At 41.2% G+C, this 24,922-nt stretch overlaps 1 protein-coding gene across 4 annotated transcripts in view; it reads left to right on the top strand.

Annotated features, from left to right (window-relative positions):
- Positions 1 to 2,722: 2,722 nt before the first annotated feature.
- LOC115105123 (E3 ubiquitin-protein ligase RNF152-like) overlaps positions 2,723 to 24,922 on the top strand; it is a 64,500-nt gene continuing 42,300 nt past the window's right edge. For 2 of the 4 annotated variants that reach the window (XR_003859835.2, XM_029626757.2), the window contains exon 1: positions 2,723 to 2,930. The gene's annotated coding sequence lies outside the window, so the exon portion shown is untranslated. The other 2 variants (XM_029626758.2, XM_065007137.1) reach the window with 2 other exon arrangements.

Here is a 24,922-nt window from a genome sequence, read left to right as displayed (position 1 = left end):
TCAATGTACCCAGAGGAGAACAGAAGGTAGCTGTCCTCTGGCTACACCATTGTGCTACGCTACAGAGTGCTGCTGAAGCTACTGTAGACCTTCATTGCAAAACATTGTGTTTTAATCAAGCATGTGGTAACATGTGAACTTCTTTTGTATAGTTTTATCTAAAAATTATAACTTTTTTAATTCACAGAGGAGGATGGTCCTCCCCTTCCACAACTGAGGAGCCTCCACTGACACACACACACACCTTCTCATGCCCTATCCAAGCCAAGTATGTAATCTAGTGAACCACTGCTGCTAGGTATCCCTATGGAGCCACTAAATTTGAGTAACAAAGTCAATATTATCATTTCAGAGCACTATCCATTTTCATTCACTCAATCTTCCATAAGCGTCGCATCCCAAATGGTACCCTATTTCCTTTATAGTGCACAAATTTTAACCAGGGCCCATTGGACTGAAAATAATGCACTAAATAAGGCATAAGATACCATTTGGGACACAAGCCAATCTTCCATTATATGTCCCAAACTCCCTTAGCCCCTTCAACAACATCACTCATTTACAGGCTCCAGGGTAGATGTCCATTACATAGCCTTGATTGATGCACAATGCATTAAAATTGGATTATCCTTCATCATTTTAAGCAAATTTATCAAACAACAGCTTTCCACTGCAGGGTTAAGAACAGAAAAGTCCAGAAGAAGTGATGTCATGGGTTCAGCAGTGGACCTCACAGAGATGTTTGTTGGTTAATTTCCCAGACACATCAGGCATTCATTCCCACAGCTGTAATGTTTTTTTATTAACAATGAATACCAATTAAAACCATTTTCCCCACTCAACCCAGAGTAACAGTGTTTCACTACTAGGAATGTAATGTATGCCTATGCAGGAAATATAACATAAGCTCTGACTAAACCATTGTCTCACTTAGATGAAGGTCGTATTATAATTTAAAATAAAAAAGTGAAGTCAAGAATAAAGAAATTAATTGTAAACAAGCAACTGACAAATGGGAAGAATGAAGGACCAAAGGACCAGAGCAAAGGACCACCTACCCTGTGTCACACAAGGTGGCTCTCGCTACACACCGGAAGTGCTGAAATAAATTGTATTTTTTCACATTACCTAAGAATTAAACAGAACGGTATTGGTCATAAAGTAGATCGAGTAGCAGAAATTGGCTATCAGAGGGCGTATCAATCTTTCAGAAGATTGATCGATCTATTAAAACTGAAAATAGCGCGGTGGGAGGGTTGCATTTGGTTTAATAAGAAGACTACGGTCACATTGTTCCCAGCTAGCACATAACGTTCTGAGAACAATATGTTTCTTAGAGCTTGGTGAGAGCGTGGTTGACCTATGGTTATTTTACATCAGTGGAAGCTGGTGGGAGGGGCTACAGGAGGATGGGCTTATTGTAATTGCTGGAATGGAATTAATGGAATGTTTGACTCTGTTCCATTTATTGCAGCCTGTCCTCTTATAGCTCCTCCACACCAGCAGCCACTGTTTTGCATACAAGCTTCCTACAGCATTCTGGGAATGCTTTGGAACATTCCCAGCACATTTAAGGAATTTGAAATATTTTCTTTGTATTTCATTACTTTCACATAACGTTTCCTAAAAGTTCAAACATGGATACATGTATTTATCATTTGGTAATGATCTAGGAACGTTTTGCATCTGGTTTGACATTGGGAATGGTCTCAAATAGTTCAGAGAACATTAAGAAACAACGTTCTTCTGTGGGAATTTCAGTAGGGTACTTTCGCATACCATTTCCCATACGTTTTCTTCATGGTTCTGTTTAAAGTCATGTTCTCAAATTGCTCCAAGAACATTAAGAAACAATGTTCTTCTGTGGGAATTTCAGTACTTTAGCTAAACGTTTCCTACAGCTTCCCTCATGGTTCTATATAAAGTCAAGTCCTCAACCTGTTCTGAGAAAGTTAAGAAAAGTTTCTATAAAAACCACAAGAAAAATGTAGTAATGTTCAAATAATATTCTAAAAATGTTATTTAAAAACATACATTCTGTTCTCAGTATGAACAAAACTCTCTCTGTCATCTATTTTGTTGTGTGTTCAGGTATGTTTGCCACGCCCACTAATTGGCCACACCTGAGTGCATGTTTCCTCTGAAATGGGGTCTGTTTGAATAGGGTTAGACTAAACTTACATGGCATGCCTGCTCCATCCTGGTGGATCAGTGGATTAATTCCATGGCTAGAAAACAGAAGATTACAGGTTTGAATCTCACAGATACTGTGTCAAAACAAATGTGTTAGGCATTATTAATGCCTAAGAAAATGTAATTGCATGTGTTCAATCTGTGCTTGAAGTTAAAAAGAGTTAACTCAAAATAAGCTAGCAGTGTTTTTCAAAGTTTTTTTGAAACATTCAGTGAAAGTTTTATGGAAGTTATTTAAAAAACTTCCAAATAGCTTATAATTTCCGTTCTCAAACCTCCCAGGAAAACGCTCAAGGAACCACCCTGTATCCTAAAAAGAAACATACCCAGAAAAGGTGCATTTTTCACTTCTGTTCCCAGAACATAAAAAAATTATAAGTTAAAAAAAAGATTCAGTTTAACCGGTCAGGAAACATATGGCTTCGTTCCCACAAACAATGTAAGACCAAAACATACGTTCCCACAACTTCTAAGGAACCAAATCTGCTAGCTGGGTAACCACATACTAAACGGTCTTTGCTGTCACCACTCCGTGAAGTCGCCCAGTCCACCTTGATCAGGGGGGAACGCGGAGCCAGAATTTCGCAATCGCTGCCAGTCCAGTCTAGTCTATGCTCGTTCGGAGGAGACAGAGCCCAGGTACAGACAGAAAAAACTATCAAACAGACACTGAAGCCGAATGTGGATTGCTGCTGTAGGCTACTAAATGCATACATGACAAACAGCGGACATTAAAGGTGAGATTGAGATTATATTGTTATCGTGCAAATTGTAATGTATGGTAGGCTATATTGATTCTGTAAACAATATAAACTTATTTATCGGATATGTCTACAAATGTTGCAATGCGTAGGCTGTCAACATTAGACTAGGTGAGACAATGTTAGGAAGAAATATCATACGCTCTGTCTCGAGCCTGCAGCGCTCTGTTGGCTTGGTGCGTTGTCCTTTCTCCGATAACCATGTTAAAGGAAATGTTAACCATGCGTTATCAGACCGATTGCGAAAATAAAACATTGATTGCTCTCTGATGGACAGACATATTTATTTTTTTACACAAATAACTTAGCCTAGACTTCAAACTTTACGTGTTTTTGCGTATATTTCAATTTAGTTTACAAATACATTTATAATGCAATGCATTGATAGGTGAGGTCAAAATGAAACTAAATCAATAGTTTTTTTTAGAACGTTAACAACTAATTCGAATGTTCTACCCTGTTCATAATTTGATGTAATAATTGTGTTATGCAGTTTGATTTACAGTCTTTTTGTAGTTGCGCGTAGGCTATTTGACTTCAGAGCCCACTCCGCTCTATATCCTCATTTCGCAGACAGAGAGAAAAGAGAAAGAATGTTGTCCCTTGCAATGTGTAGACCTATGTGTTTCTAACTTGTATCTAGTCTAACTTGTATCTAGTCAGACACACTAATGGTGCGCAGGTCAGCTGTTTGTTCACCAGCACCCACCCGCAATTGCTAATAACCCATCTGCAACCGCCTGACTAGGCCTATACAGTGTATTTGAAAAGTATTCAGAACCCATTGATTTCCACATATTGTTATGTTACAGCCTTCTTCTAAAATGTATTAAATCGTTTTTTTTCTCATCAATCTACACACAATACCCATAATACCAAAGTGAAAGCAGGTTTTTAGAAATGTTGAAATGCAAACTGAAAATAAACATTTACATAAGTATACAGTTCCCTTTACTCAGTACTTCTTGAAGCACTGTTGGGAGCGATTACAGCCTTGAGTCTTCTTGAGTATGACCCTACAAGCTTGGCACACCTGTATTTGGGGAGTTTCTCCCATTCTTCTCTGCAGATCCTCTCAAGCTCTGCCAGGTTGGATGGGGAGCGTCGCTGCACAGCTATGTTCAGGTCTCTCCAGAAATGTTATATCGGGTCCAAGTCTGGGCTCTGGTTGGGACACTCAAGGACATTCAGAGACTTGTCCCAAAGCCACTCATGCGTGTGTGGCCGTGTGCTTAGGGTCATTGTTCTGTTGGAAGGTGAACCTTCGCCCCAGTCTGTCCTGAGTGCTCAGGAGCAGGTTTTCATCAAGGAACTCTCTGTACTTTGGTCTGTTCATCTGTCCCCTGATCCTAACTAGTCTCCCAATCCCTGCCACTGAAAAACATCCCCACAGCATGATGCTGCGACCACCGTGCTTCACCATAGGGATGGTGCCAGGTTTCCTCCAGATGTGACGCTTGGCATTCAGGCTAAAGAGTTAAATCTTGGTTTCATCAGACCAGAGAATCTTGTTTATCATGGTCTGAGAGTCCTTTAGGTGCCTTTTGGCAAACTCCAAGCGGGCTGTCATGTGCCTTTTACTGAGGAGTGGCTTCCGTCTGGCCACTCTACTATAAAGGCCTGATTGGTGGAGTGCTGCAGAGATGGTTGTCCTTCTGGAAGGTTCTCCTATCTCCACGGATTAACTCTGGAGCTCTGTTAGAGTGACCATTGGGTTTTTGTTCCCCTCCCTGACAAAGGCCCTCCTCCCCCGATTGCTCAGTTTGGCCGGGTGGCCAGCTCTAGGAAGAGTCTTGGTGGTTCCAAACTTCTTCAATTTAAGAATTATGGCGGCCACTGTGTTCTTGGGGACCTTCAATGCTGCAGAACATTTTTAGTACCCTACATTTCTAATACCCTCGACACAAGCCTGTCTCCGAGCTCTACGGACAATTCCTTTGACCTCATGCCTTGGTTTTTGCTATGACATGCACTGTCAACTGTTAGACCTTATATATACATACACATGTGTGCCTTTCCAAATCATGTCCAATCAATTGAATGTAACACAGATGGACTCCAATCAAGTTGTAGAAACATCTCAAGGATGTTCAATGGAAACGGGTAACTGCGCTCAGTTTCGAGTCTCATAGCAAAGTGTTTGAATACTATTTCTGGTATTTCTGTGTTTTTTCTTTTTAATAAATGTGCTAAAATGTCTAAAAACCTGTTTTTGATTTGTTATTATGGGGTCTTGTGTGTAGATTGATTATATATATATTTTGTTAATACATTTTAGAGTAAGGCTGCATCGTAACAAAATGTGGAAAAAGTCAAGGGGTCTGAATACTTTCTGAATGCACTGTATGTGATAAAGTGAAAATTGGAGGATTTTCCCTAATTTAGATGTTTCTGCTTATAATCTCTGACATTTTTGGAGGCTATTTGTTAGTCAACTTGTCTACAATTAGATACATACAGGTTCTCTTCTGTCATATGTTGCCATAGAAAACTAAATGAACCCTTGTTCACCAGAATAATGTCATAAATTATAGAATTAATGCTTCAATTTAGTTGACATCAGTTAAGTTTTCTCTGTGGTCTGCTTATTTCGGGGAGCAAAGACGTTTAGGGATTGGAGAGAAAATGCAATAGGTTATAGACCTACAGTCAGTTTCCATTTAACCCATCTGAACAGTAGGCTACAGTTCACTTGCCATGCCATAGGCCTATTTGAAGTCGTGTCTTGTGACTGTCTAATTTGCACAATGCCTCACAATCATCACACATAACATACACTCTTAGAATTTGTATGACATTTTTTAACACATCCTTATGTCTAGCTTTGGACGGTATGTGTTACTTTAAACACAATCACTGTGATTTGTGTACATTTCATGTACATTTTTCAACACAATTTGTGTCAATTCCTGCAAATAATGTGTTAAAAGCTGAAAAACATACAACACACCCTAGATGTTATATTATTGACCAATCGAATTGTGGATCCGAAGTCATCATGCATCTACGCTGTGGCCTCACACCCTGGCCTTCAGACATCTTGAAAAGGGAAGTGACAACTGACAACCTGCAGTGGGCCTCAGCCTGCCAGCACAAGAAATATGAAACATGAAACAAGGTAAATGTACTCTTTATCTGAATAAGGTGTACATTTGAGGCTAATGCAGAGCGGACACGGCAAATTTTTAGCCTTGATTTATAAAAATATAAGGTGTCTCAGATGAGTTTTCAAGAAGTTAGGACATTTAGGCAAATTTTTACCATAACCGTTATCATTATCATATTTCCCAGCATGTTCTACTGCAGGTTGATTTAGAAAAATAGTTTTTTATATCTGTGCTTTTGCATGTACATTGTTTGCGTCATTAATCTTATGCTACACTAAGATAAATAAAATACATTTTTCTAAACTAATCCAATCAGTTAGTTTTTGCATTTGTTACTGAAATCATTGTTCCAGTCTAAATGGAATGCGTAGTCTCCTCCCAATGTTCCTAACCCTGGCAGTCATTCTGAATGCAGGTTGCAGGGGAATAAAAATCCCAATTGTTGGCTGTTCTAATGCTGGCTGGATTCCAATAGGAATTACAGATCACTTTGCATAATGTGACTTGCAGGCAGGTTTGCAAAAAATCTGGTAATGTTCCCAAAGTTCCCAGGATTTTCAGATATCCCACTTGAAATGGAAACTGGAGGGAATATTCAGGAAGCCTGGACTCCTTTAACCACATTTCCCAGGAAAGATACTTGAGTTTTCCAATGCTACTTGCAGACCAGATGTGTTCTGTAAAACCAATAGTTTCAGGCCACTATGTAAACTAATCTTGTTTTCAAAGTAAGGCCTTACAAGATTTGAATGAAACCACTCACCTAGAATCTCAATTGGATGATAACCACAGGCTTGATCAGAAACAAATTCAATAACCATGTCTGTATCACTAACAAATATAGTCATGGGTGGTAATACTACAATTCCCTCGAAAAGGCAAGGCACACTGGGAAATGATATTGGAGGTATGGCTTAGTGGGGGCTTGGCTTTCAGTTATCGCTTCTTGGCCACCTATGAGTACCAGTTTAACTGGTCTATGGAGGTTTATTAAATTGGAGGTGTGGTGGCGTGGCTTTCAGTTAGATATTTTTGGCCTCCTGTCAGTGGAAGTGTTTTACCATTTTACCTGGTGTATGATAGATTTTTAATGTTTACCTCCTGACAAAGAATAAATGGCTACCTTATCGAGTCTGTTCTCCTGTATCTCCTGCATCTCATCATCATATCTGTTTTGTTATCCTTTTGGAGACAAACATTTATTCCCATTAAAAATCCTATTTACCCTAACCCATAACCTAACCTTAACTCCAAACCCCTAATGCTAGTTGTAACCACTTCTTTAGGACCTCTGGTACCCGCAAGGATAGTAAAACCACACCCGCACACACAGTTTTTATTTTCCTATCATTTATTGATATGCATACTGAGTGATATGTGCATTTTGAGGTAAAAGATACTTTAACATTATATTGTAAATAGCAGGAATACTGTGGTTTGGGATTGGTTGTATTCTAGCCTTCTGTATGGACCAGAGGGAATGTCCCATTCCCTATTTAGGCAGCCTTGAGCTTGGCTTTCATGGCTTTTAGTCTGAACTGCTTTTAAAAAATAGTACTGAATAATTGAAAGCCTGTTTAAGCTAGAGATATCTGTATTTTTGTATGGGCTCAATCCACCCCATCCACCTATGTCGGCCTTTCACATCTGCGGTGGAAAGTGGCAGAGCTACAGGGCTGAAAGTCAGACCCGGAGACATCCTGAAAATCTGTCTTTTAACGAAAACGTCTGTAGCGTCCAAACTAATATGACCCCTCTATGGAAAGATGAGACTCACACGAACACGATGGTGTTCTCCGTTTTGTTCCACGACTTGTCTGAAGGTAACTCAGTACAGGTTTAAAAAATGAATGGAAGTATGGAAGTCATTTTGTGCCCCCCCCAAAAGGCTGTTAAATATGTGTAATATCTCCTGGATATAGGACAGACACTTCAAAACCTTATTCCTTATGTGTTTCTGCCATTTATGAACGTGCTATTCAATGTGTTTCTATATTTCATCAAATCATTTTTTAAATATATTTTTTTGATACCTAAAAGGGTTCTAAAATAGAGGTTAAACAGTAAAGGATACTCCTACAAACTATACTATAAGAGCCATGGAGGGAATTGACTTGTAAGCATAATCAGAAGTGACAGGGACAGCAGAACAAGAGGTGGTTTTCAAAACCAGATGTCTTAGAGACCCATACATGGCAGAGAGAGGCCACATGTTTGTGGAGAATTTCAGTTTCAAAATTAAACAACCCTCGGCTGTTTATCAAAACAATGGGTGTGATGACCATTTTGTTGTATTTCAAATCGCAGATTGCACCTCTAAAGATCCACTCCAGTTAGGTATTAGGTGAAGATACAGTATATGTTTCTTTAAGTCTCTCCCTTTCATGTAAACCACAGTTTTCTGTGAATGATCACCCGGTAGCTTGGTTAAGATTCAACAAATGTAGCTATAGTTGTGTTTTTGTTGTGTTTTATTTCATCTGTGATTTGTCAATGTTCTATTTTAAGTAAGGTTTTGTGTCGCTTTCGGAGAATGATTCTGGGGATAGCAGCAAAGTTAATACAGCCTTGAAGTTGAGAGAGAGAGAGGAGGGAAATAAGAAGAGAGACAGAGGACGAGAGCGGAAAGCTTTTGACCGATCTGAGGCTTTGAAAATAGTCATTTGGAGTTTAATGCTCTGTGGCAGGTTATTTTGGGGAGGCTTTCTACCTGCTTTTAAGGTGAGTGGGAGAGACATTTGAAATCAGTCTGAGAGCTGTGATTGTGGCGTCAGGAAAGGCTCAAGCTTTCCTCTAGAGGTGACTGAAGCTGGATCCACCTGACAGGTGTTTGAGGATCCAGTTCTGGAGGTGTCGCTGAAAACGCAAGGATGTGGAATTTTTAGTTCAACCTACTTTCTTTAGGTAAACCATGAATAGGCATGCATCTTTCTTAACTGTGTTTGCAAGTATTTTCCAAATGAAACATTTCAAGGCTGTGAGGCAAGAGGGATGCATGCTGGTCTGTGTTTGTGTATGTTCACAAAAGTGGACATGGCAATTTGGTCAATGTTTTTGCCTAGTGGCCTTTGCAAGATGCAGCTATACGTTTTGCGTGAAAACATGACAATACATAGTAGCTGAAGCAGTGGGAGTACTTTTTTGTATTTTTCTCCACTATAAATGATTGATCAGTGATTGACACCCACACTAATTTAATCAATGGGTTGGAAGGAGGAAATATGACAATTATAGAATACTAACTACATATGGGTTTCAAAATGAATACGCCTCTGTTGATTTTACAGTTGGATAATCTTATGAATAAATAGAGAAAGATTCAATGCCGGGAGTTATTACAATCATACATCCTTCTACATTCACACCCTTCAGGTGTGTGTTTGTCTAAGATCTCCTGGGATCCATCCATCCTCACTTTCTCTCCTCCTCTTGCTTCTCCTCTCCTGTCTTCAATACAACACTTTCACCTCTCTCTTTCTCATCACCCACCTCCCTCTCTCTCTCGCTCTCTCGCTCTATTTCTCTTTGTTACGTTTTCCAAAACTGCTCCTCCACCTCTGCTGTCCCCCTAATTAATTTCTACTTTCCCAAGATGGCAGGTCCTCTCTTTCCTCCTCCCTTCATCCCCTCCCCCCTCTATTCATTTGCATCCTGGCTCTACGCTCCATGTGGCTGGCTGCCCAAGTATTTCTCCTGGAGTCAGCTGGCTAATTGGGTCCCATCTGTTGGGAGAGAGAGAGGTCTGTGCCGAATCCAGGCTAATTTGTGTCTGGATTTTTACCATATTGACTGAGTTCTGCTGGGCCAATGGCACCATGTTCACCGTTTCGGTGGTCTTAGACTCACAGAAACACCTAATTATAATAATTTTTTTGTAGTTGCTCATGGACTCTGTGCCATATACTGACTGGGCATAAATGTTCCGAATAATACTCCTTCCATCTCCCATTCTGTACGCTAATATTTTGAAGGTGTAACGACGAGTGGTGTTGGTAACCTAAACCTGGGTAAGACGTTGTCAAGAGGGCGGTGATGTGTGTGTGCGAGGCAGAAGACGCAAGATCAATCCCAATAGTGTGTTTGTGATTGAGGAAGCTATACTGTTATTTTAAACAAGCAACATGAGCCACATTACATAAGGACTAGGCTGAGGCGCTTACAGATAAAGGATTCATCATGGCTGTGTTCTTGCTAAGTTATTGTTCCTGTTCTGTTCTGACCAAGTAAAAACCAAACATACAGTACTTCCTCCCACATGCTCTCTGCACTGCCTTTAATCTCACACTGATTGCATCAAGCCTCAGCAGCTCAGAAGCAGGATGCAAACTACCCGCAGTACTGAGGAAGTGGTAAGGTCTTCAGCCTGGTGATGATCTGCAGTTGGCATGCTAGCACCCTTAAAAACAAGAACTTAAAGAGGAACCCAAAAGACACAACACAAAGGTGCCTGTTCACAAGAGCATGAGAGAAATGCCTGTCTCTTTTAACCAAAGAGTTAACACTTCTAACAGGTAAAATAGAGGGGATAGCCTGTGTCCAAAAGGGCCCTGGTCAAAAGTAGTGGACTATAAAGGGAATAGGGTGACATTTGGGATGCAGTAAAGTTGGTGCTATAGGCTACCTACCTACGGGTATTATATTGGTAGTTTACTCAGTGCAGAGGCAGTCTATTGGATCTTCGCCACTGTGCACAACTTATCACACTGCAACTCTTGAATGTTCAATAAGACCATGTGCTGTGTTTGGCTTTCATTTATGTTCTGTTCTTATTAATGCATATTATGACTCTCTCGGGTTCTCTTGTAAAATCAAACAAATGCAACCTGTTTGAAAATGTGTTTGTACCAGTCATATGTGAATCTGAAAGATAGATAGTTTGTGTGTTCTGCTTTTTTCATGCTATAATTGTATTTAGCCTGGGATACTATGGACCGTTACCAGTCTAGATGTCGGAGTTGACACATAAACCCTGTCACTTTATCTTCCACATCATGCGGACCCATCTCTCTCTTGCTCTCCCTCTCTTTTCATTCTCTCTCCCCCCTCCTTCTCTCTTTCTCTCTCTATACCTGATGACTTTGATTCATCATGGTTCTCATCTCCTTCCCCTCTGTGGGAGCTGTTTGTAATAAATGTGTTTTATGCATATAAAAAAAAAAATCAGACAATTGATGGGGTGCCAGCAATGACCTTCTATGATGATGGAACGTCTTTGTATCTTCCCTCTGAAAAATGAGTGAAATTTATTTTGCCGAGGTAGGGTGAACAGGCGGAATGAAACAGGGTGTAAGATATTTGGCCCTGTTATGTTACATCTCCTTTCTCAGCACAAAATTAATAAAGACAGAAGTGAAGATTTCAATTGTGATATCGAGATGGAGAGAGTGAGGGAGAACTTTCAAAGTAAGAGACCACAAGGTTACCCGCCCGGTTTTGAGAATCGAGACACAAATTGAGGCTGAATGGCCCAGGGGACTGTACTGGTGTCGTTTGATGTTTTCCTTCGTGTACTTTTTGGCACTTATTTGAATTTAGGTGATATTGAGGAATTTAGGCACCTTTTTAGAAGTGATAGTCCAAGTCCACAACCTGTTAGTGAGCAGATATTGATGTATATGTGTTTGATTCTTTGGGTCTCTCCCCGACATTCATTTTGTTTTCCTGCCCAATCTAAAATGAGCTTTCCATGCATACAAACACACAGGCATATTGCTACACTGGTTGCATTCCAAAATGGCACCCTATTCCCTATATAGTGCACTACTTTTAACCAGATCCCAGGCTCTAGTCACATACACCAGATAAGTGCAGTGAAATGTGTTGTTTATCAGGGTCAGCCATTGTAGTACGGCACACTTGGAACAAATTAGGGTTAAGTGCCTGGCTCAAGGGCACATTGATAGATTTTTTTCCCGAACCAGCAACCCTTCATTTACTAGCATTTACCCACTGACTTGGCCATCTGTCCTTAATGACAGGTTTTAATACATTTTCGAGGCCTTCCTTGATTTCCAGTATTTAATAGCTGTTTTTCTTTAGTTCACCTACTAGTTTTGCTGCAATGACTTCTAATTAGATCACTCACCATCTTCCGGGTGTTCTTGTTTTAGACAACATCTCTTCCTGTTGATAAATTATGTTATTTCTAGCTTCCTGGATGTATTCTAAATCGGGGCTGTGTTTGAAATGTATTCCCTACATGGTGCACTACTTTTGTCTAGAGCCCTATGTGAACCCAATGGGACCTGATCAAATGTAGTGCACTACAGTGGGAATATGGTGCAATTTGGGATGTAGACAGTGTCTAATGGCGATGGTGAATGCATCCTTTTTTTGTCAGATGAAAGTGATTTACTATGCTTCAAACCAGCCATTAAAGTTACACTATGCAGAAATGGCTCCGCCATTTCCTGGTTGCTAAAAAGCTAATAGTTTGCCTAATTTCAGTTTACGTGACAAAATAAGCAAGTATAGTGTAGAGAATCATTTTACCATCTAATCCGCTGTGAAATATTTTTTCCATTACCAAAAATTTAGTTGTTTCAGCTGTTTGAAGCTGGTGTAAAAAAAAACGAAGGTAAAAGATGAAAAATCTAAACTTGAGAACGTGAAGCATAGAAATAGCACACATAGAACAGATCTACCAATTCTTAGACTTGCTTTCAAGTAGAATGATAGATCTATAACTCACATATCTAGGAGAATTTGTTCAAGTCTCCCAAAACGTTACATATTGCCACTTTAAGACAACGAGAGAAGGTAGATGTAGCATCGTCAGGGGTGGCAGTGATTATTTGAGCATTTAGCTGCAACTAACCCATCACAACATTGAAAGGTGAAAGAACGCATAACCACACTCACGGTTGTTTTCATAGAAAAGTTTCAGCACAGAGCACAGCATGGCTTCACAGCACTGTTACATGTTGCTTTGTATTGAACAGACCTTGTTGTTTTCAGAGTGTGTATGACCCCCCCAGAATCAAGCCACCTAAAAGACCTGTGAAGAAGAGATCATCTTCGACCTTGAGGGATTGCTGATGAGTGGGTAGTTAGCCAGTGTGTGTGAGAAAACACGGTGGCAGTTGTGGCTGGTGAATGAATGGAATGGTTTGATAGCGTTCCATTAATTTCACTTCAGCCACTACTAGGGGCCATCTCCCCCTTACCAGCTTCTACTGTGTGTTTGGTAGATTAATGGTGAGCTCCAACTGAGTGTGTAGAAGGTACAGAGGTGAACAGTGTGTGTGGTGAAATGAGTGGTTCCCTGGAGCTCTCCAGGCTCTTTCAGGGGTGACTTATTTTCCTCCTTCGTCAGACCAGTCAGTCAGTCAGTCAGTCTGGCCACTGACACAGCTCATCGTTCTTATCAATAGTAAACGCCTCAGGATAGTGTTTCCTGCTTGTTTTAACACTTTACTCTGAAAAGTCCGGACAACTCTCAGGGCGGACAGTGGTAGAAATCAATGCTGTCCTGTCATCCACATCTGTATTTGGGCCATATGGGAAAATCTGTGTGTACCATCATGCCAACCCATTGTCACTTCTTTTCATGCCAAACAATGGAGTTGGCAAGAGAACAAACATATCTGGGACCAGGTTAGGAAACCAGTATAAAGGACTCAAAATGGAAGAACTTTAGCGTTGATTGGTTGCTCTAATGATCATCATCATTACCTAGAAGGAAGAGGCTTATATTTTTATGTGGGAAACATTATTTTTCAAATGATCCAGTAATGATTGATGGATGGAGTGTATGATGTAAGGAGGACGGTTAACATACAACGGTTGGAGAAACAGACCTTGAAGCTAGTACATAGCTGTCAATGAGGAATTTGTCATATGATAATTGAATGTTCATGTTGACTGGAAAATATTTCACTTCTGAAGGGTCACTGTTGATTACAGTATATGCCAAAGAGAAACTGAAAAGTAAGAAGAGATATTTGAAGCACAGAGAGAGAGAGAGAGAGAGAGATGAGCGAGAGAAATGAGAAAGACAGAGAGAGGGTGATAAATGCCTGTCAGAGTAAGATTGATGGTTACAGTGTAATATCTCTAGAGCATCAAACTATAGAATGATGTTGTGACAGAGAAGAGAGATATGACCCCTCAGAGAGCATAATTTATTGCTTCCCAAATGGCACCCTAATTCCATTATAGGTCACTATTTTTTACCAGGACTCATAGGGCCCTGGTCAAAACTAGTGCACTATTAAAGGTAATAGGATGGCATTTGGCACTCATAGAGTGTCGTTTACTGGGTACAGTCGTTAATGTGACACTGCAGATGTCGACCCATGACCTTTTTATTGACCAGATGATGAACTGCAGCCAATAGACTCATCAACCATAGTTCACAATGGCTTATTTTTTTCACCCTTGCTCTCTCTCCTTCTTTCTTTCTATCTTTCTAGTGCACTAGGTAGGGAGTAGGGTGCCATTTTGGATGCAGACTCAGTCTGCGTGACAGGCACTCACTCTCACATCAAATCAAATGTTATTTGTCACTTGCTTCATAGCAGTGGTGTGTTTGAGACCACCTAAACCAAGACAGATTCAAGACCAAGACAGGAACATATCGAGTCCGAGTCAAGACCGAGACCAGAAAAATGTGAGTCCAATTCAAGACATGATTGTAATTTTGTCAAATCCCCACCATTAAAAAAGTAAAAACTGTCCAGTATTTCTGTCTTCACATTTCAGAACAACTTATGGATTCTTTAGACATTTTGAAAAAAAAAAATAATATTCATGCTAAGGTAAATATAGAGCACAGTGGGGAACAATGGGCCTCCTACACCTTCAGAGAAGGGCTAAGGATTTATATCAATTATGATTATATTCTTATTTAATTTTAAATTATGTTCTGATTTAATCTCTTCAGTTTTTGTTGGAAAGGGTTAACACAAAAGATAAAAATAGTAACCAATCAGGAATTTTCATTGCTGGTCTCAGGGGAGATAAATCTGGCTAGCAATGTCAGCCATTGGCTAGGCCATCAGAAGCCAGATAAAGGCATCTGCCATTCAACTGTATTAGGGCAACATTTTGGGAGTGACAGTGGAATCAACCAATCACATTTTGACTTAATGAGTGGGACCATTTTAACAAAATTCTGCCTTCTTGAAGGCCAACAGGTCACTGCGCAAGAGCGAGCCGTAGTTTTCCCACGGTCTAACTAGCTAGCTTTTGTTGTCGGCTAGTTTGCAGTTTGAACCTTTACACCGGGGTTCCTCAAGGATCCTTTTCAATTGGAAAAGTTATGCCGGTGTGGCAACCCAAAAGGTTATTCCAGGCACCTTTACTTCTAAGAGTGCACAGTACATTTAGCATATAATCTCCTGGAGGTTAGGGGCCCTTCCAAAAATGCACACTATTCCCTATAAAGTGCTCTGCTTTTAACCAGAGTAAGTGCACTGCTTTTGACCAAAGAAAACAAATAGGAAATAGGGTGCCAGTTGGGATGTCAACAAACTTATGCATGAAGGAGGGATTTATAAATTGGTATGTAAGTGGGGTCCTGTTTTGTTTCTCCCTCCTGCCCTCTGTTCGCTGGCCAGGTAGCTAGATATTTTATTCTCCCTCTCTTTCATCCTCTGCCTGCCTAGCCATAGGCATCTCATTTTACTTTCAGATTTGATTCGGGGAATGAATCTGAATGTTATTTCCCCTACCGAAGAATTGTCTTGCTGTGGTGGTGGCATGGTTGAGCTGGAGTCAAACAGGGTAGGGTTTCTTGCTGGGTAGGACTGACTGAGTCTGTGAGGCTAGAAACGAGGGGTGGGGTTAGGGGAGTTGTGAACAGGTTGTTATCCCGAGAGGGAAGTGTGTGCCTGTGTGTGTGTATGCATGCATGTGTACATGTGTCCAAACTTTTGAGTGGTACTGTACACCTACTCAATCAAAGGATTTTTCTTTATTTTGACAATTTTCTACATTGTAAAATAATTGTGAAGACATCAACTGTATGAAATAGCACATATGGAATCATGTAGTAACCCAACTTTTTCAAAGTAGCCACCCAAAGTAGCCACCCTTTGCCTTGATGACAGCTTTGCACACCCTTGGTATTCTCTGTGTCCAAACTTTTGACTGGTACTGTATGTGAATTTGTCCCAATACTGGTGGTCCCCTAAAATGGGGGGATTATATATTAAAAGTGTTGTAATTTCTAAACGGTTAACCTGATATGGATGAAAATACCCTCATTAAAGCTGACAATCTGCTCTTAAACCTCATAGTCATTCTTGAATTTAAAATCCAAACTTTTGGAGTATAGAGTCAAAAGAAGAAGAAATGAGGGCACTGTATTTTGAGCACACAAAGGCTTCATAATTCCTAAAGGATGTTAACTGACGGATAATATCTCAAAGAATAAAACATATGAGATATCCCAAGCCTGTGTTAACCTCAGACCTTATTTTCGATATATATCTCAAAACCCAATTATTTTCCCCATTTAATATCTCCAATAGGAATGTTTTATTTGACCTTTATTTAACTAGGCAAGTCAGTTAAGAACAAATTCTTATTTTCAATGACTGTCTGGAAACCGCCTGATCAGGGGTTAGAACGACAGATTTGTACCTTGTCAGTTCAGGGATTTGAACTTGCAACCTTCCGGTTACTAGTCCAACGCTCTCACCAATAGGCTACCCTGCCGCCCCATGGCCAACATAGGCAGGTAAACATGCCAAAATTAATACAGCATGTACACAGCATGCATTGATTTCAAGAAATGTTGCGTCATATTTCTGTGCATACTTTTCGTTGAAGCTTGCTTCAAAATATCTACAAACGGAGTACGCATTCGAGAAGTGCCCTCTGTGCTCAGTTTTGCAGACTTTGATCAGGACTCATACTCCGACCCTCCTGGGCTCCATTTTTGTGTCTTCGGAGTACGATAGTATGCATTTTGAGAAACACCCAGTATTTTTCACCTCCATCAACAAAACACCAAATTATGACATTTTTGGTGGAAGAATGGTGTCAAATACTTCTAATAAAGTTCCAGACACTTGTAGAATATTTTCCAAGCTACAATGAAGCTGCTCTGGCAACCCAACACTCTATGAAGAGACAGGTTAGCGTTTTTCGTCATAAATCTTGCTCTGGAGGCAGCTCGGCACAGTGGTCACTCTCTGGCACGGCCACAAAGTCCTAAAATTAGATTTTTAAACCTAACCTTAAACTAAGCCACACTTCTAGTCGTAATGCCTTACTCTAACCTTCAATAAAGACCAAAAAGAAAATTTTGTTTGTTTTCATGAATTTTACAATATAGCTAATTTTGACTTTGCAGCCAGCCTAGCTAGCGGAAATCACTCAGTTCTGCCTCCAGACAAAGACTCATGACAATAAAAGTTGACATTTTGATTGTTTTTAGTTTCTTTGGGCAGTTAACTGTACGTCGTACATTTTTATGTAAGGCTTGTGAGCCATGTACAAATGCATTTATAATGATTTGGACTGGAATCTAATACCTACCACAGTGTATTTTAGAGTTTTCCAGCACCATCATCAAAATACCAAATTATGAAATATCTGGTGGAAGAATGATGTATCATCCTTCCAATAGAATTCCAGACACATGTACAATGCCTTTGGAAATTATTCAGACCACTTGACTTTTTCCAAATTTTAGTAGGTTACAGCCTTATTCTAAAATGTAATTTAAAAACTGTTTCCCTCATCAATCTACACACAATACCCCATAATGACAAAGCAAAAACAGGTAAAAGAATTACGGAAATATAGCATTTACAGTTGAAGTTGGAAGTTTACATACACTTAGGTTGGAGTCATAAAAACTCTTTTTTTCAACCACTCCACAAATATGTTCATGTTAACAAACTATAGTTTTGGTTCAGTTAGGACATCTACTTTGTGCAAGTAATTTTTCCAACAACTGTTTACAGACAGAATATTTCACTTCTAATACACTGTATCCAGTGGGTCAGAAGCTTACATACACTAAGAGCAACTGTGCCTTTAAACAGCTTGGAAAATTCCAGAAAATGATGTCATGGCTTTAGAAGCTTCTGATAGGCTAATGGACATCATTTGAGTCAATTGGAGTTGTACCTGTGGATGTATTTCAAGGCCTACCTTCAAACGCAGTGCCTCTTTGCTTGACATCATGGGAAAATCAAAAGAAATCAGCCAAGACCTCAGAAAACAAATGGTAGACCTCCACAAATCTGGTTCATCCTTGGGAGCAATTTCCAAATGCCTGAAGGTACCACGTTCATCTGTACAAACAATAGTATACAAGTATAAACACCATGGGACCATGTAGCCGCCATACCGCTGAGGAAGGAGACGCGTTCTGTCTCCTAGAGATTAACGTACTTTGGTGTGAAAAGTGCAAAACAATCCCAGAACAACAGCAATGGAACATGTGAAGATGCTGGAGAAAACAGGTACAAAAGTATCTATATCCACAGTAAAATGAGTCCTATAGCGACATAACCTGAAAGGCTCATTGTAGCTGGGGATTTTAACAAAGCTAATCTGAAAACAAGACTCCCTAAATTTTATCAGCATATCGATTGCGCAACCAGGGGTGGTAAAACCTTGGATCATTGTTACTCTAACTTCCGCGACGCATATAAGGCCCTGCCCCGCCCCCCTTTCGGAAAAGCTGACCACGACTCCATTTTGTTGATCCCTGCCTACAGGCAGAAACTTAAACAAGAGGCTCCCACGCTGAGGTCTGTCCAACGCTGGTCAGACCAAGCTGACTCCACACTCCAAGACTGCTTCCATCACGTGGACTGGGACATGTTTCGTATTGCGTCAGATGAAAATATTGACGAATACGCTGATTCGGTGTGCGAGTTCATTAGAACGTGCGTCGAAGATGTCGTTCCCATAGCAACGATAAAAACATTCCCAAACCAGAAACCGTGGATTGATGGCAGCATTCGCGTGAAACTGAAAGCGCGAACCACTGCTTTTAATCAGGGCAAGGTGTCTGGTAACATGTCCGAATATAAACAATGCAGCTATTCCCTCCGCAAGGCTATTAAACAAGCTAAGCGTCAGTACAGGGACAAAGTGGAATCTCAATTCAATGGCTCAGACACAAGAGGCATGTGGCAGGGTCTACAGTCAATCACGGACTACAAGAAGAAACCCAGCCCAGTCACGGACCAGGATGTCTTGCTCCCAGGCAGACTAAATAACTTTTTTGCCCGCTTTGAGGACAATACAGTGCCACTGACACGGCCTGCAACGAAAACATGCGGTCTCTCCTTCACTGCAGCCGAGGTGAGTAAGACATTTAAACGTGTTAACCCTCGCAAGGCTGCAGGCCCAGACGGCATCCCCAGCCGCGCCCTCAGAGCATGCGCAGACCAGCTGGCCGGTGTGTTTACGGACATATTCAATCAATCCCTATACCAGTCTGCTGTTCCCACATGCTTCAAGAGGGCCACCATTGTTCCTGTTCCCAAGCTAGCTAAGCCATAAATGAGCGAATGGCACTAAATCACTTCCAACTTCCGTCATCATGAAGTGCTTTGAGAGACTAGTCAAGGACCATATCACCTCCACCCTACCTGACACCCTAGACCCACTCCAATTTGCTTACCGCCCAAATAGGTCCACAGACGATGCAATCTCAACCACACTGCACACTGCCCTAACCCACCTGGACAAGAGGAATACCTATGTGAGAATGCTGTTCATCGACTACAGCTCGGCATTCAACACCATAGTACCCTCCAAGACCCTGGGTCTCGACCCCGCCCTGTGCAACTGGGTACTGGACTTCCTGACGGGCCGCCCAGGTGGTGAGGGTAGGCATCCTCCCCGCTGATCCTCAACACGGGGCCCCACAAGGGGTGCGTTCTGAGCCCTCTCCTGTACTCCCTGTTCACCCACGACTGCGTGGCCACGCACGCCTAACTCAATCATCAAGTTTGCGGACTGGTAGGCTTGATTACCAACAACGGAGACGGCCTACAGGGAGGAGGTGAGGGCCCTCGGAGTGTGGTGTCAGGAAAATAACCTCACACTCAACGTCAACAAAACTAAGGAGATGATTGTGGACTTCAGGAAACAGCAGAGGGAACACCCCCTATCCACATCGATGGAACAGTAGTGGAGAGGGTAGCAAGTTTTAAGTTCCTCGGCATACACATCACAGACAAACTGAATTGGTCCACTCACACTGACAGCGTGTGAAGAAGGCGCAGCAGCGCCTCTTCAACCTCAGGAGGCTGAAGAAATTCGGCTTGTCACCAAAAGCACTCACGAACTGATGCACAATCGAGAGCATCCTGGCGGGCTGTATCACCGCCTGGTACGGCAACTGCTCCGCCTCAACCGTAAGGCTCTCCAGAGGGTAGTGAGGTCTGCACAACGCATCACCGGGGCAAACTACCTGCCCTCCAGGACACCTACACCACCCGATGTTACAGGAAGGCCATAAAGATCATCAAGGACATCAACCACCCGAACCACTGCCTGTTCACCCCGCTATCATCCAGAAGGCGAGGTCAGTACAGGTGCATCAAAGCTGGGACTGAGAGACTGAAAAACAGCTTCTATCTCAAGGCTATCAGACTGTTAAACAGCCACCATTGAGTGGCTGCTGCCAACACACTGTCATTGACACTGACCCAACTCCAGCCACTTTAATAATGGGAATTGATGGGAAATGATGTAAATATATCACTAGCCACTTTAAACAATGCTACCTTATATAATGTTACTTACCCTACATTATTCATCTCATATGCATACGTATATACTGTACTCTACATCATCGACTGCATCCTTATGTAATACATGTATCACTAGCCACTTTAACTATGCCACTTTGTTTACTTTGTCTACATACTCATCTCATATGTATATACTGTACTCGATACCATCTACTGTATGCTGCTCTGTACCATCACTCACTCATATATCCTTATGTACATATTCTTTATCCCCTAACACTGTGTATAAGACAGTAGTTTTAGAATTGTTAGTTAGATTACTTGTTGGTTATCACTGCATTGTTGGAACTAGAAGCACAAGCATTTCGCTACACTCGCATTAACATCTGCTAACCATGTGTATGTGACAAATAAATTTGATTTGATTTGATTTGATTTGGCTGCTCAGCAAGGAAGAAGCCACTGCTCCAAAACGCCATAAAAAAGGCCAGACTACGGTTTGCAACTGCACATGGAGACAAAGATCGTACTTTTTGGAGAAATCACAGATGAAACAAAAATAGAAATGTTTGGACATAATGACCATCGTTATATTTGGAGGAAAAAGGGGAGGCTTTCAAGCCAAAGAACATCATCCTAACCGTGAAGCACGGTGGTGGCAGCATCATGTTGTGGGGGTGCTTTGCTGCAGGAGAGACTGTTGCACTTCACAAAATAGATGGCATCACGAGCCCTGACCTCAATCCTATAGAACATTTGTGGGCAGAACTGAAAAAGCGTGTGTGAGCAAGGAGTCCTACACCAGCACTGTCAGGAGGAATGTTGTGGGGGTGCTTTGCTGCAGGAGGGTGTGGTGCACTTCACAAAATTGATGGCATCATGAGGACAGAAATTGATGTGGATATATTGAAGTAACATCTCAAGCCATCAGTCAGGAAGTTAAAGCTTGGTAGCAAAGGTTTTTTCCAAATGGACAATGACCCCAAGCATTCTTCCATAGTTGTGGCAAAATGGCGTGGAGTGGCCATCACAATGCCCTGACCTCAACCCTATGGAAAATATGAGCGAGCAAAGAGGCCTACAAACCTGACTCAGTTACTCCAACTCTGTCATGAGGAATGGGCCAAAATCCATCCAATTTATTGTGGGGAGCTTGTGGAAGGCTACCCGAAATGTTTGACCCAAGTTAAACAATTTAAAGGCAATGCTACCAAATACGAATTGAGTGTATGTAACCTTCTGACCCACTGGGAATGTGAAATAAAAGCTGAAATAAATAATTCTCTCTCCTATAATGTGACATTTCACATTCTTAAAATAAAGTGGTGATCTTAACTGACCTAAAACAAGGATTTTTTACTAGGATTAAATGTCAGGAATTATGAAAAACTGAGTTTAAATCTTTTTAAGGTGTATGCAAACCTTCGACTTCAACTGTGCATAAGCATTCAGACACTTACTTTGTTGAAGCACCTTTGGCAGAGATTACTGTCTCATCTTCTGCTTGGCACACCTGTATTCTTCTCTTCAGATCCTCTTAAGCTCTGTCAAGTTAGATGGGCAGTGTCGCTGCACAGCTATTTTCAGGTATCTCTAGAGATGTTCAATTGGGTTCAAGTCCGGGCTTTGGCTGGACCACTCAAGGACATTTAAAGACTTGTCCCAAAGCCACTGCATTGTCTTGGTAGTGTGCTTAAGGTCGTTGTCCTGTTGGAAGGTGATTCTTCTTCACAGTCTGAGGTCCTGAGCGCTCTAGAGCAAGTATTCATCAAGGATCCCTCGCTGTACTTTGGTCTGTTCATCTTTCCTTCGATCCTAACTAGTTTCCCAGTCCCTGCCGCTGAAAAACATCCCCACAGCATGATGCTGCCACCACCATGCTTCACCGTAGGGATGGTGCCAGGTTTTATCCAGAAGTGACGCTTGGCATTCAGGCCAAAGAGTTCAATCTCGGTTTCATTAGACCAGAGAATCTTGTTTATCATGGTCTGAGAGTCCTTTAGTTGCCTTTTGGCAAACTCCAAGCGGGCTGTCATCTGCCTTTTACTGAGTAGTGGCTTCCATCTGGCCATTGTACCATAAAGGCCTGATTTGTGGATTGCTGCAGAGATGGTTGTCCTTCTGGAAGATTCTCCCATCTCAACACAGCAATTCTGGAGAGTCTTAGAAGTTACATACTTCTTCCATTTAATCAATGGAGGTCACTGTGTTCTTGGGGATCTTAAATGCTGCAGAAATGTTTTGGTACCCTTCCCAGATCTGTGTCTCTTCACAATCGTGTCTCAAAGCTCTACAGACAATTCCTTTGACCTCATGGCTTGGTTTTTGCTCTGACATGCAAAGTCATCTGTGGGATCTTGTATAGAGGGGTGTGTGCCTTTCCACATTATGTCCAGTCAATATAATTTACCACAGGTGGATGCAATCATGTTGTAGAAACATCTCAAGCATGGTCAATGGAAACAGGATGCACCTCACCTCAATTTTGAGTCTCAGAGCAAAGGTTCTGAATACATATGTACATAAGGTTTTTCTGTGTTTTGTAATACATTTGCAAAAGAAATGGCTTCATCATTATGAGGCATTGTGTGTAGATTGATTAGGATAAGGCTGTAACGTAACAAAATGTGGGAAAAATCGAGGGGTCTGAATACTTTCCCAATGCGCTGTATAATCTATGCCAAGGCGCATTGAAGCTATTCTGTTCTGTTGGCTCGTGGTAGACCAACGCCTGGTAGACCAACGCCCTTTAAGATACTTTATGGTGATGTTTCCTTTATTTGTATGTACACTCTTGGAAAGATATTGCCATCTAAAACCTAAAAGGGTTCTCCGGCTATCCTCTTAGGAGAAGCCTTTGAAGATACCTTTATTGGCTCGAGGTAGAACCCTTTTGGGTTCTTTGGAAAAAAATCTTTCCCCAGAGGGTTCTACATGGAACCCAAAAGAGTTCTATCTGGAACCAAAAAGGAACCCTTTTGGAAACCCTTTTCTAAGAGTGTGCAGTAAAGCGTGCAGTAAAGAGCCATGCACACACACAATTAGAATTAAGTGGACTGTAATCTAATACCTAACACATATCTCTATCCCAAATGGCACTACATTCCCTATATTCTGCAGTATATAGTGAGTAGGGTGTCATTTGAGACACAACCCCTGTCATTCTGGCTACAGCTGCATATAAATTGATATAGCAGTTTAATCTGAATACTAAATGTTATTATTAAAAGCTTTTCCTTCCCTCCCTGGTACAGGACAGGGACTGTGTCCCAAATGGCACCTTATTCTCTACATAGTGCCCTACTTTTGACCATAGTACTATGGGCCCCGGTGAAAAATAATGCACTACATAGGAAATAGGGTGCCATTTGGGACACATCCTGGGAAAGTGTATACCTGGTAATGAGGAGAGCACCCCAGGGCCTATTGCATTCATTGTGCAGCAGGCAGCAACTAGAGTGGTATAATTCAGTAATGAATTACTTTAGTGCCTGGACAGCACTGTAATGGTTTTGGAGATTAACAATTAGGCTTACCTGTATGTACAAGGTGTGTGTGCGGTGTCCTTTTTCTATCTCTCTCTGGCTCTCTCTTTTTCTCTCTCTCTCTCTATTTATCTACCCCCCCCTTCTCTATTTACCTACCTCCAGAGAGACGATCAGTAGGGGATGACAAAATTCAAAAATTCCAACTGCACTTCACAGAAGCTTTGGTAAAATCATGGGGCTCTAGGTAGCAAGAGCCGGGAAATGTTAGATTGAGGCTAGCCAAACCTGTCTGGCTGTGTCTGGACTTGACAGTTCATGAAGCTTTAGTAATCTGATCATAGAGTTCTGATCATGGAATTCTGAATGCGTCATGCATCTACATCTACACCTACAGTTGAAGTCGGAAGTTTACATACACTTAGGTTGTAGTCATTAAAACTAGTTATCAACCACTCCACAAATATCTTGTTAACAAACTATAGTTTTAGCAAGTCGGGTAGGACATCTACTTAGTGCATGACACAAGTAATTTTCCAACAATTGTTTACAGACAGATTATTTCAGTTATCATTCATTGTATCACAATTCCAGTGGGTCAGAAGTTTACGTACACTTAGTTGACTGTGCCTTGACACAGCTTGGAAAAGCCTAGAAAATGATGTCATGGCTTTAGAAGCTTCTGATAGGCTAATTGACATCAT

The sequence above is a fragment of the Oncorhynchus nerka genome, linkage group LG22 (genome assembly GCF_034236695.1).
Source record: "Oncorhynchus nerka isolate Pitt River linkage group LG22, Oner_Uvic_2.0, whole genome shotgun sequence".
NCBI classification, from domain to species: domain Eukaryota; kingdom Metazoa; phylum Chordata; class Actinopteri; order Salmoniformes; family Salmonidae; genus Oncorhynchus; species Oncorhynchus nerka.
Note: the sequence above shows the minus strand (reverse complement) of the source record. Positions and strands in the feature narration are given on the sequence as shown.